Below are 14,407 nucleotides of genomic sequence, written 5' to 3'. Positions count from 1 at the left end.
TAATCCTTACTCACGTGTGTAATTCCATTGACTCCAATGGAATACTTGCATAAATAAGGATTCTACATGTATATATGTGTTTGAAGGAGTAGGCCCAAGAGTTTAAACTTTTTATTTATATCTCCTTTCTTTGGCTCTAAATGTCATTCTTAACATTGTTCATTTTACCTCACGTAGGGCGGCAGTCGACCGGAGTTACGCAAGCTACGCAAAAAACTTGCATAACTCCCGTCGACTTCTCTGCTTCTGTTCTGCGTGCCGTCTTCACTGACGCAGAGCAACGCTACTTGAGAAGGTGGTCTTAATACGTCGATTTCTGGATCAACTGAGCGGGTCTTCACTGACTGCTCAGTCGATCCAGAGAAGTCGATCTGACAGTGGCGAATTTGCCGCCATCAGTGAAGACATAGCCTTAGTATTGTCAATGTTAACTTCATTGGTTTATTTTTAATTATTTGGTTTACATGAAGTCAAAAAGAAAAGATCTGTGCCATGTTTGATCTGTACCTTCAGAGCTATTAGAGTTCATTTGGGGCTTTCACTATTTAGACATGTTTTTAAAAGCATATTACTTACCTAAAAGGTTATAATGGCTCAGAAGTAGCTGTTACAGCCAGCTGTTAAAACCTACCAATAATTCTTAAAATGAATATTATTCACCTAAAATGCCATGCCATCTGCAAAGGGATCTTATTAAATACTCTTGCTTATGCATCCAGGCACATTTTGAAATATGCGTTGTTTAAGCAATAGACAGTTATATGTTATGTTACTGCTTTCGAGTAGTGATAGTTTGCCTAGTAAATATATATTTTTAAGTGTGCATAGTAAAAATCTGATTAAAAAAGTAATCCTGCTGCTCTACATGCAAAACAGCTACTTTTCAAATGGAAGTATCTTGGCTCCTTGTACATTTCTTAATAAAGATTAACATTTTCAGGGCTGTCTAAGGTATTTGGGCACTCTATTCCCATTAAAATGAATGGGAATTTGGTGTGCAAATCCTCTAGCTGACTTTGGAAATGTCAGCCTGCATCTTCTATAAAAATAACCCCAAAAATACAGCAATAGATTGATTCATCTCCCATTTGGGGCCTGATACTGAGAATATGCTGGGCACTTGAGCCCAGACTGTCAAACGTATTTAGGTGCCTAACTCTCATCACCCAGATCTTCAGAAGTAATTCATTGCCTAAATCCCATTGGAATCAGTGGGAGTTAGGTGCCTATCTGCCTTTGCGCATCTGGACCTTAAGCTTCCACAGCTTTGCGTGAGTTGTTATAGCTCAGCACCGCAACGCCACGATTGATTGAAATACATTATTCAGCCACTAGAAGTATGTAGGTAGGTAAGGGAATATTATTATTTGATTATTTATTTGTTTGGAAGTAATGCTTAGGAGCCCCAGCCATGGACCAGGAGCCCCATTGTGCTAGGTGCTGTACAAACTGGAACAAAAAGATACTCCCTGCCCCAAAGAACTTACAATCTATGTAGCGTTGCTATTCTATCAATACTACTCTTTATTTCTCTAGCACCTCTCACCTGAGGATCTGAGTGTGCAAACCCTGATTAACCCTCACAGCTCTGGTGAGAGGTGAGAAAGCATGACAGGATGGTCTGGTGCTGGGGGGGGGGGGGGAGGGTGAGATCTATTCATTAGGGGAGGCTTTGCCCTCCTTTTCAGAGAAGTCTCTGTCGTTCACAAGGGCCCAGAGCCACAAAAGGAACTCAGGGTCTGCATTGCAAGGCCTTGCTTTGGCACTCTGTTGCCAAGAGGAACCCTCTGCTCTGAGGCGGGCCCCCAGGCTCCCTTTCCAAGGCATGGAGAGCGTGTGGGCACTGAGGACGGCGTTCACAAAAGCCAGCCTGCCGAGTGGGGAGCTGCCTGAGCTGGCCAAGAGAAAATGCCGAGGAGAGGGATGGGAAATAGGTCCCGCCCTCCAAAGGGAGTTACGTATCCAACTCTGGGTTGGAGGAAGGTGCCCACGTAGCTGGGAATCCACCTAAATCAGGTCAGCCCCTTTGTGGCAAAAAACAAGCCAGAGAAGCCTCCCTTATACACCATATCTCAGGGGTTAGAGCACTCAGCTGGGAGGGGAGGGACTGCCAAATTCAAGCTCTAGCTCCTGTCCCACTTTCTTGTGGGAGTCAAATGAGCCTCAGAGTGCTGGCAGCTGGGAATCAGCTGGATTGTCCAAACAATTAGCTAGCAAACACAGGCTCTACCTACCCAGGTTTAATCGTGAGTGGCCAATTGAGGCTTGTTAGGGAATTCAGAGCCTGGGGCCAATCTGGAGAAAGGAGTCAGATAAAAACAGCTCTCCTTAGTTGGAGTGTGGCAGTTTAAATGCTGGAAGCTGCAGGCCATTTGGACCTGAATGCTGGGGATAATCATTGGAGGACAGCTGTCTGAAACCCCTGGCTGGTAAGCCTGAATTTTGATTTTTGGGGGGGGCTAGATCCACAAAGGGGACTTATTCAGTGTTGCAATGCCTAGGATTTAGGAACGCTGCTGCATGGTGGAATGCACCGTCCAGAGTTAGGTCCCCAGCTCTTGTTAGGCACCCAAAAATGGGATTCCCAGAAGCCAGTATCCTGATTTGGAGCTGCCTAAGCTAGTCATAGGAAATGCAGAGGAGAAGGGTGTGGTGTAAACCCCACCCCCTCAAAAGGATTTAGGTGCCTAGCTCTGAGATGGGGCGGGAGATGCTTCCCTCGGCTTGGGCCTCCCAGCTGTGAATTCTCCACTGGAGTGAGGAGTCAAAGACAGATCAGTCCTTGCAAAAAAAACAAAACAAAAACAACCCAACTCATGAGGATGGTTGTACTGCCCTCCTCTTCTCCCCTCCCATATCCCAGTGGTTAGAGCATGCAGTCAGAGTGGGGAGGCCAGGGTTCAAATCTCCACTCTCCTCCTCAACTGGGTTTTGTGTGAGGTCTGATCTGGGAGTCTATCAAATTGGGCCCTGTAGCGAGATAGGTGGAGGGGTGCCTTGTCCGGGGGTCCCACCCAGCCTGAGGATCCAAGCAGCTTAGGTGGCTTTGCAGATGCCCACTGGAAGACATTTAGGCATCTAGGGGACTTTACTGGCAGAAACTTCTGTGCCTAGGGAATTTAGGCACCTGTAAGATTTGGGAGCAGCTGAGCAGGGGTTTTAAGGATCTCAACTTTGGACCTAGCTACCTAAACTGGCAGTGAGGTGCCTAAATCCCTTTGGGGATCTAGCCCCAGGTTTTTGTGTTTGGAATGTTTTGGGTCTATCCTTTTCCAGCTTGGGGAAGGATGGAGAAATCTGTTGTTAACCCTGGAGAAAGAAGCACCTGTGATTTTTTCCCCCCCCTTTCATGAAAGCCAGACCTACCCCTCAAGTCATCCCTGTGACAGACACTCTGCACATTGGTTATACACCGTGTAGGGACGTGAGGCATCAATCAACTCTGCATCACAAACTCATTGCGATCAGTTCGTTCACAAATACTTTGCCTGATCGAAAACCCAGCGTGAATCTTTTCATTGTGTTCAATGGACTTTGGATCAAGCCCCAGCAGATAAAGAGACTACATTCAATGAAAATTGGATTGGTGCGACTATTCATTCCAGCTCTGTGACCCCCAATACTCAGGCAACATTGTTATTTCAGGCATCTACCCTTAATCTCTGAAAGATCACGGGAAATGTACCAGTAGGCATAGCTATATCTTCTTTAATATGGCCAGATTGGTTTAATTTTATTGAATAATCTGCAGTGGTCTTTGATGGTGAAAAAGATTCATTCTCAGTGTTCTCATTTTTGATGAGATATGATCATAAACTATTTTCCTTCCCATAATGAGGCGGCTGGAGTCTCCGGAGTGGATTTATAATAAAACAACAGCGACTCAGCAGAATCCGTCAAGTCCTGTGGGTTCCAAAATCACAGCCCTTTTGAATGTTTTGCCTCTGCAGTTTCCTCCTCCTCAAGCTGAAGAAGCAGCAGCAAATGTGAAAATCAGAACAATCACTGTAGTTTCTTAAACAGAGACTTTACTGCACTGCAGTGTTTCCTATTCTGAGTAGAGGGAACACCAAAGAAGCTAGGGGAAATCTTATTCCCATACCACAGTAAATGCTGTTTTTGGTTTTTCTTTTTTCCCCGGTGATGATTTTCGTGGTGTGTTTTGCCTTCCATCCTGCCAGGAAGTCATGATGCAGTATTGCTGACCGCACAATCATTGCCATGACAGCATGGTGTAATGTTATTCAGGCAAGACTCTGATTTCACTGTGGAATCAAACTAGATTAGCAACTGAATTGGTGAGAGGAAACATCTCCCTCCTCCTCCCTTCCCCCCCCCCCCCCCGATAAAGTTTCCAATAAATAACCATGGGTCTGATTTGCTCCCCCCGGAAGTGGATGAGAGTCTCCCCATCGAGAAGACAGAAAGCTGACATCACAGAATATTGCATTGGGGATAAATATATTTGTAGCATCATAGGTATACAAAGGAATGAGATGAGACTTGTCTGGACATCCACCAACTTTAGCCCTAACACAGCAGCACCTGTCTCCCCTAGAGCTGATGACAGCCTACACTACCCAGACCAAGAGAGGGTTCCTCCCAGCCATGTGCTAGCATGCTAAAAATAGCAGGGTAACCGTCTGTTGGGCTAGTAGTCTAAGTACACGCCCTGGGGATCTGGGAAGACTTGTAGTCAGCTGGCTAATCCATGCTGCTGAGGTTACACTGCTATTGTTAATGCACTAGCTCAAGCAGAGCTAGCATGTCTGTACTACCTGTACTGGGAAGCACACCTTCAGCTGCAGTGAAGGCATAGCCTTTGTGTCAGTTTCTATTCTCCCAGCTTTTCTCAAACCACAGGCGCCTCTGCAATCAGGATGGAAGTCGCCTTACACTGTTTTTCTCAGGTTTGCCTCACTGTGAAATTAATGTTGTGAACCACTTGCTCGTCGAGATCTATGGGACCAGTTTGATTAAAAGGCCGACCTTGCCCACCCAATTCCCCTGGACATTGGTGCGAGTCGCATGTGCTTGAGCCTGACATGCCAAGCCATGTCTCATAATAAGGGCCAAATGTTGCCCTCTGCTTTTAGATCCACCTTGGTGGCCCATGGGACTTCTGTGGTCAAGATGTAGTGTTGCTCTAATTAAACCTTTCAATTGTTGAACAAAAATCAGATCTTTTTTCTTAGTTTAAAGCTGAAACTTGTCTACCATATTGTAGGAATTGTTGGCGCCAAGCCGGGTGGATGATTCTGATCTCATACCAGGGTAAAGCAAGGATATGTGTATTTACATCAACTAAATCCCAATATCCAGTCAGGATGATCATATGAATATAAGGTCTTATCCAACCAGGAGCTGAACATCTTCTACAAGATGATGAGTTGAGAGTACTCAGCTTCTTCGAGGATTGGCTCTTAGAACCCACACATGAGTTCTTCCTTCATGCTCAGAACAAAACAAAGAAAAACACAGAACCCAGAGCTGGGCCTTAAACTGATCTGTAAGATCCAGCAAAATTAGTTCCCAGAGTCATGCTGCCACCTTTAGCTCTCTGAATTACTCTGAGTCAAGCACCTTTACAGCTTATAACAGAGAAGGAATGTCAGTAGTGAAGGTGGGCAAAACATGTGCAACGAAATGCAAAATGTGAGAATATTTGCATTCTGTTTCAAAGTCAGAATTGCTTGCACTTTCTTTACAGGTCAGTATCAGCTTTGAATCTGGTGGTTTCCATTGCCAAATGTCACTGTTTTGCACATTCTTGCAACTGAAGTACCCATTTCGTGAAACTTTAGGAAAATGCATAAATTTGGGGAGTGAACATGGGCAAAATGAATTTGCAGGAAATTTCTCTGTCCTTTTTCATTGAACTGTTTCTGCAAATTTGCACAGCCGTAGGCCCCTGTTCCGGAAAGTATTCCTATCTAAGACTGCTCATAAGCATATGCTTTAAATTAAGTATGTGCTTGTCTTGGACAGGGATGGATTTAAGCACATGATTTCATGCTTTTCTGAATTGTGGTCCCAGTTAATAGCTCTTATGTGTTTAGGCAACTTTCTTCCTGCCTTTCTATACATCAGTGGTGGATAACTCAACAACACTTGCTAGCAAACAGTGACAAATGTCTCCCTCTTTGAGGTATGTGTTTCTGGGAATCCATGGAACAGCTTGAGTATGTGGCAATATGTGGTATAGGTAGGGAAAGAGTTTTACTAGCATGAAAGGTTACCATGCACTTAAGAAGGTTTCCAGAGTTCACGCAACTCTATTTTGCATACATGCATAAGATTTCACAAAACAAGACCTTTTTTTTTTAATGGAAATCCCATGGTTACGAAGTATAGTGCTTTTGCTACCAGTCAGGGTCAGCCAATTAGAATTGAGCAAGCTGGAGGGACAGGTATACTGGAGATGATCATACAGTAATAAGCATGTGGGAAACATCACAACACACAAGCAGAATTCCTTTGCCATGTTACCTCATACGTGATGCTCAGGAATTGCACGGGGAAAGGAATTTGCAGATGCAATTTTCAGCTGATCTGTTTTAAATGCCCAAACCAGCAGTCCTTATTTAACTTCCTGGTGGAGTGATAATCTGTATTCTGCGTGCACATCTCATATCAAAATTTCCTTTGGTAGAAGCCATCATTCCTAAACAGAGTGCTTTTAAATTGCATCTATAGATCTTCTTTGTACCAAAACATTTCTGATTCGGTATGTAGTGATGCCTGCATTTATGTCTCCTCATCAAATTAAGTAACTGCCATCAATAAAAAGGAGTAAGGCAGTGCATTCCCTTAGGATGCCATCCTGTCCCTGATTTGTTTGGGGACTCTTGCACTTGATTAAGAATGATAACAAGCTATTGGTAATCTAAGCTTGATGCAAAGCAGCTAAGATTAAATCAATCTGTGTCAGTGAAAGGCAGATCATCCATTTAAGAAATGCAAGTTTATCTCCTACATTTATTAGACCGAAATGCAGTGGTCTCTTGAGGCTGCCTGGGCAAATAACCATTGATGTGCCTTGATCTCTAGCGTCTTTTTCATAACCTTTTCTTCATCAGAATATCTATGTGAAAGCCACACAGTAGAAGAATAGCCTGTGAAAACTGATGCCATTCAGGGTAGTCTTTAGTAGTTGCAAATAGGGAAGATGGGGTTTGAGAGAACTATAGTATTCCAGTGAAATGAAATGCTTAGTAGACATCTGCTTCTGACTGTGGATCATCACGCTGCGTAGAATCTACAACCTCGGAAGCTTCTAATTAACTTGCTGTTCTTGTGCCCATATAGCTAACATAAGGTCATTGGCTCCACTATGGGTTGCCCTGGTGAAATTGAGTTTATGAGCCTGATTCTCATTTACACAAAGGTCCTTTTACGAGAACATAAGAACAGCCAGACTGGGTCAGACCAATAGTCCATCTAGCCCAGTATCCTGTCTTCCAACAGTGGCTAATGCCAAATGCTTCAGAGGGAATTAACAGAACAGGGAAATGATCCATTCCCCTATCATCCAGTCCCATTTTATGGCAGTCAGAGGTTTAGACCATAGGGTTGCATCCCTGACCATCTTGGCTAATAGCCATGAAATTATCTAATTCTTTTTTAAACCCAGTTATACTTTTGGCCTTCATAACATCTCCTGGAAATGAGTTCCACAGGTTGCCTGTGCATTGTGTGAAGAAGTACTCCTTTTGTTTGTTTTAAACTTTCTGCCTATTAATTTCATTGGGTGACATCTGAGTCGTATGCTATGTGAAGGGGTAAATAACACTTCCTTATTCACTTTCTCTACACCATTCCTGATTTTATGGACTTCTATCAAACTTGGCTTCTTCACCGACAAATTATTAGGGTACACTTATTCTATAGGCTGGCAGGCTCATACGTATTAATGACACATCCATATCCCTTCCAGACGGTTTGCTTATCTCACTTTTGTTATTTCTGGCCCTTTCTGAGGGTTTTGTGGTGTATCTGTGACATTTACTCAGGGCATAAACTGAGACAGCCCTCCTGTCTTGTTGCCTCCTGACTTATCTAGGGTAAAGGTTATAACCACATATGTCATTATTTATCTGGGCCAAAGGTCCCGAACATATGTATGCTAACAGCCTTAGCTTTTCATACAGGATGTGGCCTGTTGGTATCTTGCATTACAGCTCTAATACTTTAACATAAATCTGTGACTCTGGTATAATAAAACAAATATTTACATTTATAAGTAAGTGTATATATGTGCAGTAAGTGGGCTAGTCCTGTAGGCTACATTAGTCATCTTTTTTTTCCTAAGATGTCTCAATCTTTTTAACCTCTCCTCAGATGGAAAGTTTTCCATGCCTCTAATCATTTTTTGTTGCCTTTCTCTGTGCTTTTTCCAATTTTAATATACCTTTTTTGAGATGGGGTGATCAGAACTGCACGTAGTATTCCAGGTGTGGGCTTCCCATGGATTTATAGAGTAGCATTATGATATTTTCTATCTGAAAGACTTTGTCAAAGGCTTTCTGAAAGTCCAAGTATGTTATATCCAATGGATCATTCTTGTCCACATACTTGTTGATACTCTCAAAGAATTCTAATAGATTGATGAGGCACGATTTCTCTTGCTGATAATTCTGTTCCTTTCTATACTTTCAACCAATTTGCCTGGTACTGACGTTATTGTCAACTGGAGTCTTTTTTTTAAAAAATTGGTGTTACATTAGCTAACCTCCAGTCCAGTGGCTGATTTAAGTTATAGATTACACACCACAGTTAGTAGCTCTACAATTTTGAGTTCCTTCATAACTCTTAGGTGAATACCATTTAGTCCTGATGACTGATCATTGTTAAATTTCTCAATTTGTTCCAAAACCTCCTCTGACACCTCACTCTGGGACAGTTTATTAGATTTGTCACCTAAAAAGAGAGGCTCAGGTGTGGGAATCTCCCTCGCTTCGTCTAGTGAAGACCAATGCTAAGAATTCATTTAGCTTCTCCACAGTAGCTTTGTCTTTCTTGCATGTTCCTTCAGCATCTAGATTGTCCAACGGCCCCACTGCTTTTTTTTTGGCAGGCTTCCTGCTTCTGTTGTACTTTAAAAGCTTTTGCTGTTTTCCTGTCTTTTGCTAGTTGCTCATCAAATTCTTTTTTGGCCTACCTAATTATACTTTTACACTTGACTTGCCAGAGTTTATGCTCCTTTCTATTTTCCTCAATAGGGTGGACTTTCGATTTTTAAGAGGTGTCTTTTTGTTTCTGACTACCTCTCTTAGTCCATTGTTTAGCTATGGCATTTTATTTATTTATTTATTTATTTATTTTGGTCCTCAGACTTTGTGGTTTGTTTGGGGGGTTTTTTGGTTGGTTTTTTTGTTTGTTTTTAAATTATTTGGGATATACATTTAGTTTGAGCCTTTTTATGGTAGTTTTTAAGTTTCCGGGAATTTCTCTTGTGACTGTTCCTTTTAATTTCCATTTAACTAGCATCCTCATTTCTGTGTAGTTCCCTTTCTGAAGATAAATGCTACTGAGGTGCATCTCTTCAGTATTTCCTCCCTGCAAAGATGTCCAATTTAATTACATTATGATCACTATAACCAAATGGTTCAGCTATATTCACCTCTTGGACCAGATCCTGCACACCCCTTAGGTCTAAATCAAGGACTAGCTGCTCCAAGAAGCAGTCATTGATGGTATCTAGAAATTTTATCTCTGCATCCCATCCTGAGGTGACATGTACATAGTCAATATAGCGATAGTTGAAATCTCCCATTATCTTGTATTACTGTGTCCCATTGGTTAGCGTCAGAGAAATTTGGTGTAACTATGCCTATTATATTAATATCCTCAATTAATACCAGCTGCTCTAGCTCAGCCATCTTAGTATTTAGACTTTTAGCATTTGTGTACATGCACTTATAAGATTTGTCAATATGTAGTTGTCTGCCTTCATGTGATGTAATTGAATGGGACTGGTTTTCATTTCACTGTTTCTTTTCAGTTCATACCTGTACTTCATCAAGTTCTATCCGCTCCTCTTTACTAGGATATAGAGCATCCCCTTTAATAAAGCCTCCCCTAAGGAATGTCTCTCTCTGAACTGTGCTCCCCCGAACCTGTTGACTTTCCCCCAGTCCCTAGTTTAAAAACACCTCTATGATCTTTTTAATTTTATATGCCAGCAATCTGGGTCTACTCTGCTTTAAGTGTAGCCCATTCTTCCTGTGTAGGCTCCTGCTTTCCAAAAAGGTTCCTCAGTTCCTAATAAACCTAAATCTTGCCTCCAAACACCATCATCTCATCCATGCATGGAGAGCCTGTAGTTCTGCCTGTCTAAATGGACCAGTGTGTGAAACTGAAGCATTTCAGAGAATGCCACCACAAAGGTCCTGGACTTCAGCCTCTTACAAAGCAGCCTAAATTTGTCCTCCAGGACCTCTCTCCTACCTTTCCTTGTGTCATTGGTACCTACATGTAACATAACCATTAGTTCCTCACCAGCACTGCACATAAGCCTGTCCTAGATGTCTCAAGAGATCTGCAACCTTCACACCTGCAGGCAACTCACCAGACAATTCTCCTGATCCTTACAAACCCAACTATCTATATTTCTAATAATTGAATTCTTCATTCCCGTTACCTGTCTCTTCCTAATAACTGGGTGTCTTTTCTCTCCGGGAAGTATCCTCAGTGTGAGAGGACACCATGACATCATCTGGAAGGAGAGTCCCAAATATGGAATCATTTCCCTCCACTCCAGTTTGATGTCCTCCTTCCCTGAGACCTTCATTCTCCTCAAGAGCACAGAGGCTGTTAGACTGGGGGTGAGACCGTTCTACTGCGTCCTGGAAACTCTCCTCTATGTACCTCTTTGCCATCCTTAGCTCCTCCTGTTCAGTCACTCAGGTCTCAAGAGCCTGTACTTGCTCTGAGGGTCATGAGCTCCTGGCACCACAGGCACACACATGCCACCAACCCACAAGGCAGATAATCCTACGTGCTGCACTCAGTGCAATGAACTGGATAGCCCCCACTCTGCTGCTGGGCTTCTGCCCACATTGTTTTTAATCTTGCAGGATGTTTTTGTTCTTTGGCTTTGTAGTTGTGGGTTTTTTTTTTTTGGGGGGGGGGGATGGGGAAGTGGTTATTTGCCTATGTTTTTAGTATGTTTGTTAGGTGTACCTGGTTTTCTCACTCCCTCACAAAACTCGCCTGTTCGCTAGTTCCTCTGGTCACCTAGGAGTTGGCTTTTTAAACCCCCTGTTATCCCTGAGTTAGCCCCGCCCCCTCATCAAGGAATCCCAAAGGGATTGGGGGTCAATGGATAGCCTCATTTAGAAGCTCTCAGCCTTGCCTAGCAGGCCGCTAGGCTCATCACACAGCCCCCGAAAACAGACCACGCTCTAAACTTCAATCAGGCAGGCACACGGCAGGCAAGCCAGCACTCAAACAGACAACAAACTCACCCCACACCAAACAAACCACTGGCTTTCTTCAGAAAGGGAATGCCTGAAAAATTCGAAGCAATTAGGGATGACTTTTTAGAGGTCCATGATTAACATAAACCCTGAAGATATAGAAATGTCACTTCCCCTGCCCTCCCTTTACCCTAACCCTCTTTACTTACTTTGTGCATTAGGATGAATCTGGTATTTTTGGTATATTTGTTGTATTTGGAAAAACTAATAAACATCATAAATATAATACACTATTGTTAATGTCCATTTTTTTTTTTTTTTTTTGACCAGTGCTGTGGAATCCTGAAGTATTATTTGTAAATCGATCCCATCTTAATCAAACCTCATCTTAATCAGCTGACTTTGTTTTAGTCCTCATTTTGGACCCCCTTGTAGAGTTTATCTTTAAGTTTAGGTACCTTGTGGGGAAGCCAGACCTCCCTCACTGCTTTGACAAGTTAATCAAGGACACAGCTTGAGATCTTTTCTTACACTCTGAACTGCCTATAAATAGTTGTTTATAGTGTTGTACAAATATCAGAGAGAGAAAGGAATTAACATCTGAAAAGCTTGTGCAAGATCAGAATAGCTAAACTACATTATCATACAGAAATAGGGTCCATTAGAACCATTAGGAACCAGAATCTGATATCCATACTTACACTAAGTAATAATTCACTCTTGTGAGTCATGCCATTGTCATCAATGGGACTCCCAATTCAGTGTGTGGTATCAGAATATAGCTCATGATACATCCAGGTGGGCAGAGCAAGGAATTTGAAATGTCTCCAGCCTGTAAGGTATATGAAATAGCTGATCCATGTGTTTAGACAACTCTGCCCAAAACAGCAAAAAAAAAAAAAACAACAAACAAACAAACCAAAAAACAGGTTGAACATCTAGATCCTGAATTGTTTGACAACTGAAAGGAGGGGGAAAAAAAGCTTTGGGAAAAATAGCTGTGGGTGAGGTTGTCTGCCAAAAATAATGACAACAAGCGAAAAGAACAAAAAATGGAAATTTGCTGAGAATATGCAACCACTAGATTGCTTTACTCTTTATTTTATAGCATGGTTTGGCTGGATTCTGGGTTCATTTAAGAGCATCAATCGATTCTATAGCCAAGCTTTGTGATGCACTAGTATTGAGGTTGGACAGCAGCGGAGTGATTTGGGATATGTTTATCGGTTTTTATTATAGCGATTGCAGTAATCTGTCACCTCGAGTTCAAGAATAGGCAGGAAAACTCTATTCTAGCCTTCTTTCATTGATATGTCAAAGGGGTTCCAGCACCATATGACTTGTAGAATTGTCCAGCCACGTTGCACAGCTGTACCAGATCAGAATAATGCCGTGATTTAACACAGGTGTAAATGTAAATGACTAAGCCAGGTGCAAGCCCATTGGGAATCAGGCACAAGGTAGTTAAGAAAGCTACATAGTGTTGTGAAGCTTTGTTATAGTCATTCCACAAATAGGTAAACTGAGGCACCCAGGCTTTGTAAATTGCTCATGGTCTTGCAAGGCCCACCATTTTTCTCAAGCATTTGGTTTAGGGATGTGGGTATTGTGAAACGTTGGCACAAGTGCCTGGAGTGGTATATAAATCACATCTTTTATACACTCAAGAAACAAAGTAATACATACAAGACTATAGTGGCAGAGTCTGGGATAAAATCCAGGATTATTCCTACAGCCACTTCTTCTCTTTACCCACTGGATAGACTCCTTACACAGGCCACAGTCATTAGTTCAGGCACTCTCGTGAGAAATTAAGCAGACTTAATAGAGCTGGGGGAATAATTTGTAGTAATTTATTTTACAAATTTCATCTTTCTCTCTTTGTGGATTGGCTGCAAGCAGATTGTGACTTTTTCCCCCCCTCGTTCGTTTAGTGTATAATTCTCACTCTATAGTTTGTTTGTGGTCAGGTCTTTGTGAATAATCAGTATTTGGCGTATGAGTTGTTTGGATATGACCTGAATGTCCAATGCTATTGTCTTTATTCCCTGATTGGATGGTCATAACTCAGAACGAGGCTTCTGGTGTGAATAGCTGTGGTTAGGAAAGCTGCATTCACTTTCTGAGAAGGTTCTGCCATACTTGCTAGAAACTCTTTCCATTTCAATAAACATTTCTGTTAGAATATTCATGGACAGCAAACTGTGACCGCAAATTCATTGACATTTGAATGAATAGTCATGGGAATGTTTGTTGTATCCACCCAACTCTAAATATTATGGAGCAAAGGGGAGGATTAGTATCTTTATCAAAAAACAAGACAACACCCAACACAATGTAAATTCCACTCTTTGGGAATGTGGCACATTGTCTGGGAGATGAGGCAAGGATGTCTAAATGTACTTACTGTACATCACGTAATTGGCCAAAATTACCAACATGACATAGATAAGAAAGTATCTATGTTCTCCTCTCCCTAAAACAATATATGCCCCTTGGATTGATCAATAATCTGAATTATTTTGGAGACATTAGCCACATCTCTGATAGCGTATTGGGCGGGGAGAACACATACAGCTATGTGAAAAAACTAGCCTAGCTGGCAAAAATGTAGGGCCATATTGTGATATCTTTACTCACCAGAAAAATACTAATATTCACTGGAACCTTATTCCATGAGTAGTTCTACTGAAGTCAATGTGATGTCTCATGGAGTAGGATATTAGTCAGCATAAGTAAGGGTGTCACCATCTGCCCTAAGTGATTCCTGCTCACTCTTGGTGTTTAATCTTTCATTTCCTTTTATTGCCACATTCATTCACACGTAAAAGGCTAAGTTCTGAACTGATGTAGGCCCCCGGCAAAGCCATTGATTTTAATTGGCTTGCCTGAGAGGTAACTGTGAATAGAATGTAGCCCATGGTGCTTAGGCATCACTATGGCATTTGGCGCTGAACTGCTAAGATGTACAAAACTTCGGCATGATG

At 42.1% G+C, this 14,407-nt stretch overlaps 1 protein-coding gene across 3 annotated transcripts in view; it reads left to right on the top strand.

Moving 5' to 3' along the window:
- Positions 1–14,407, top strand: part of VWC2L (von Willebrand factor C domain containing 2 like) — an 81,240-nt gene that overhangs the window by 51,303 nt on the left and 15,530 nt on the right. The window contains exon 1 of one of the 3 annotated variants that reach the window (XR_010919793.1): positions 2,380–2,429. The exons of the other annotated variants lie outside the window; for them this stretch is intronic. The gene's annotated coding sequence lies outside the window, so the exon portion shown is untranslated. Of the gene's footprint in view, positions 1–2,379; positions 2,430–14,407 lie in introns of those variants that run through there. 3 annotated transcript variants of the gene reach the window in all.

Source organism: Emydura macquarii, unplaced genomic scaffold (genome assembly GCF_026122565.2).
Source record: "Emydura macquarii macquarii isolate MOO-44397 ecotype Brisbane River unplaced genomic scaffold, CSIRO-AGI_Emac_v2 contig_1253, whole genome shotgun sequence".
Classification (NCBI taxonomy): Eukaryota; Metazoa; Chordata; order Testudines; family Chelidae; genus Emydura; species Emydura macquarii.
This window is presented reverse-complemented; position numbering and strand designations above follow the sequence as displayed.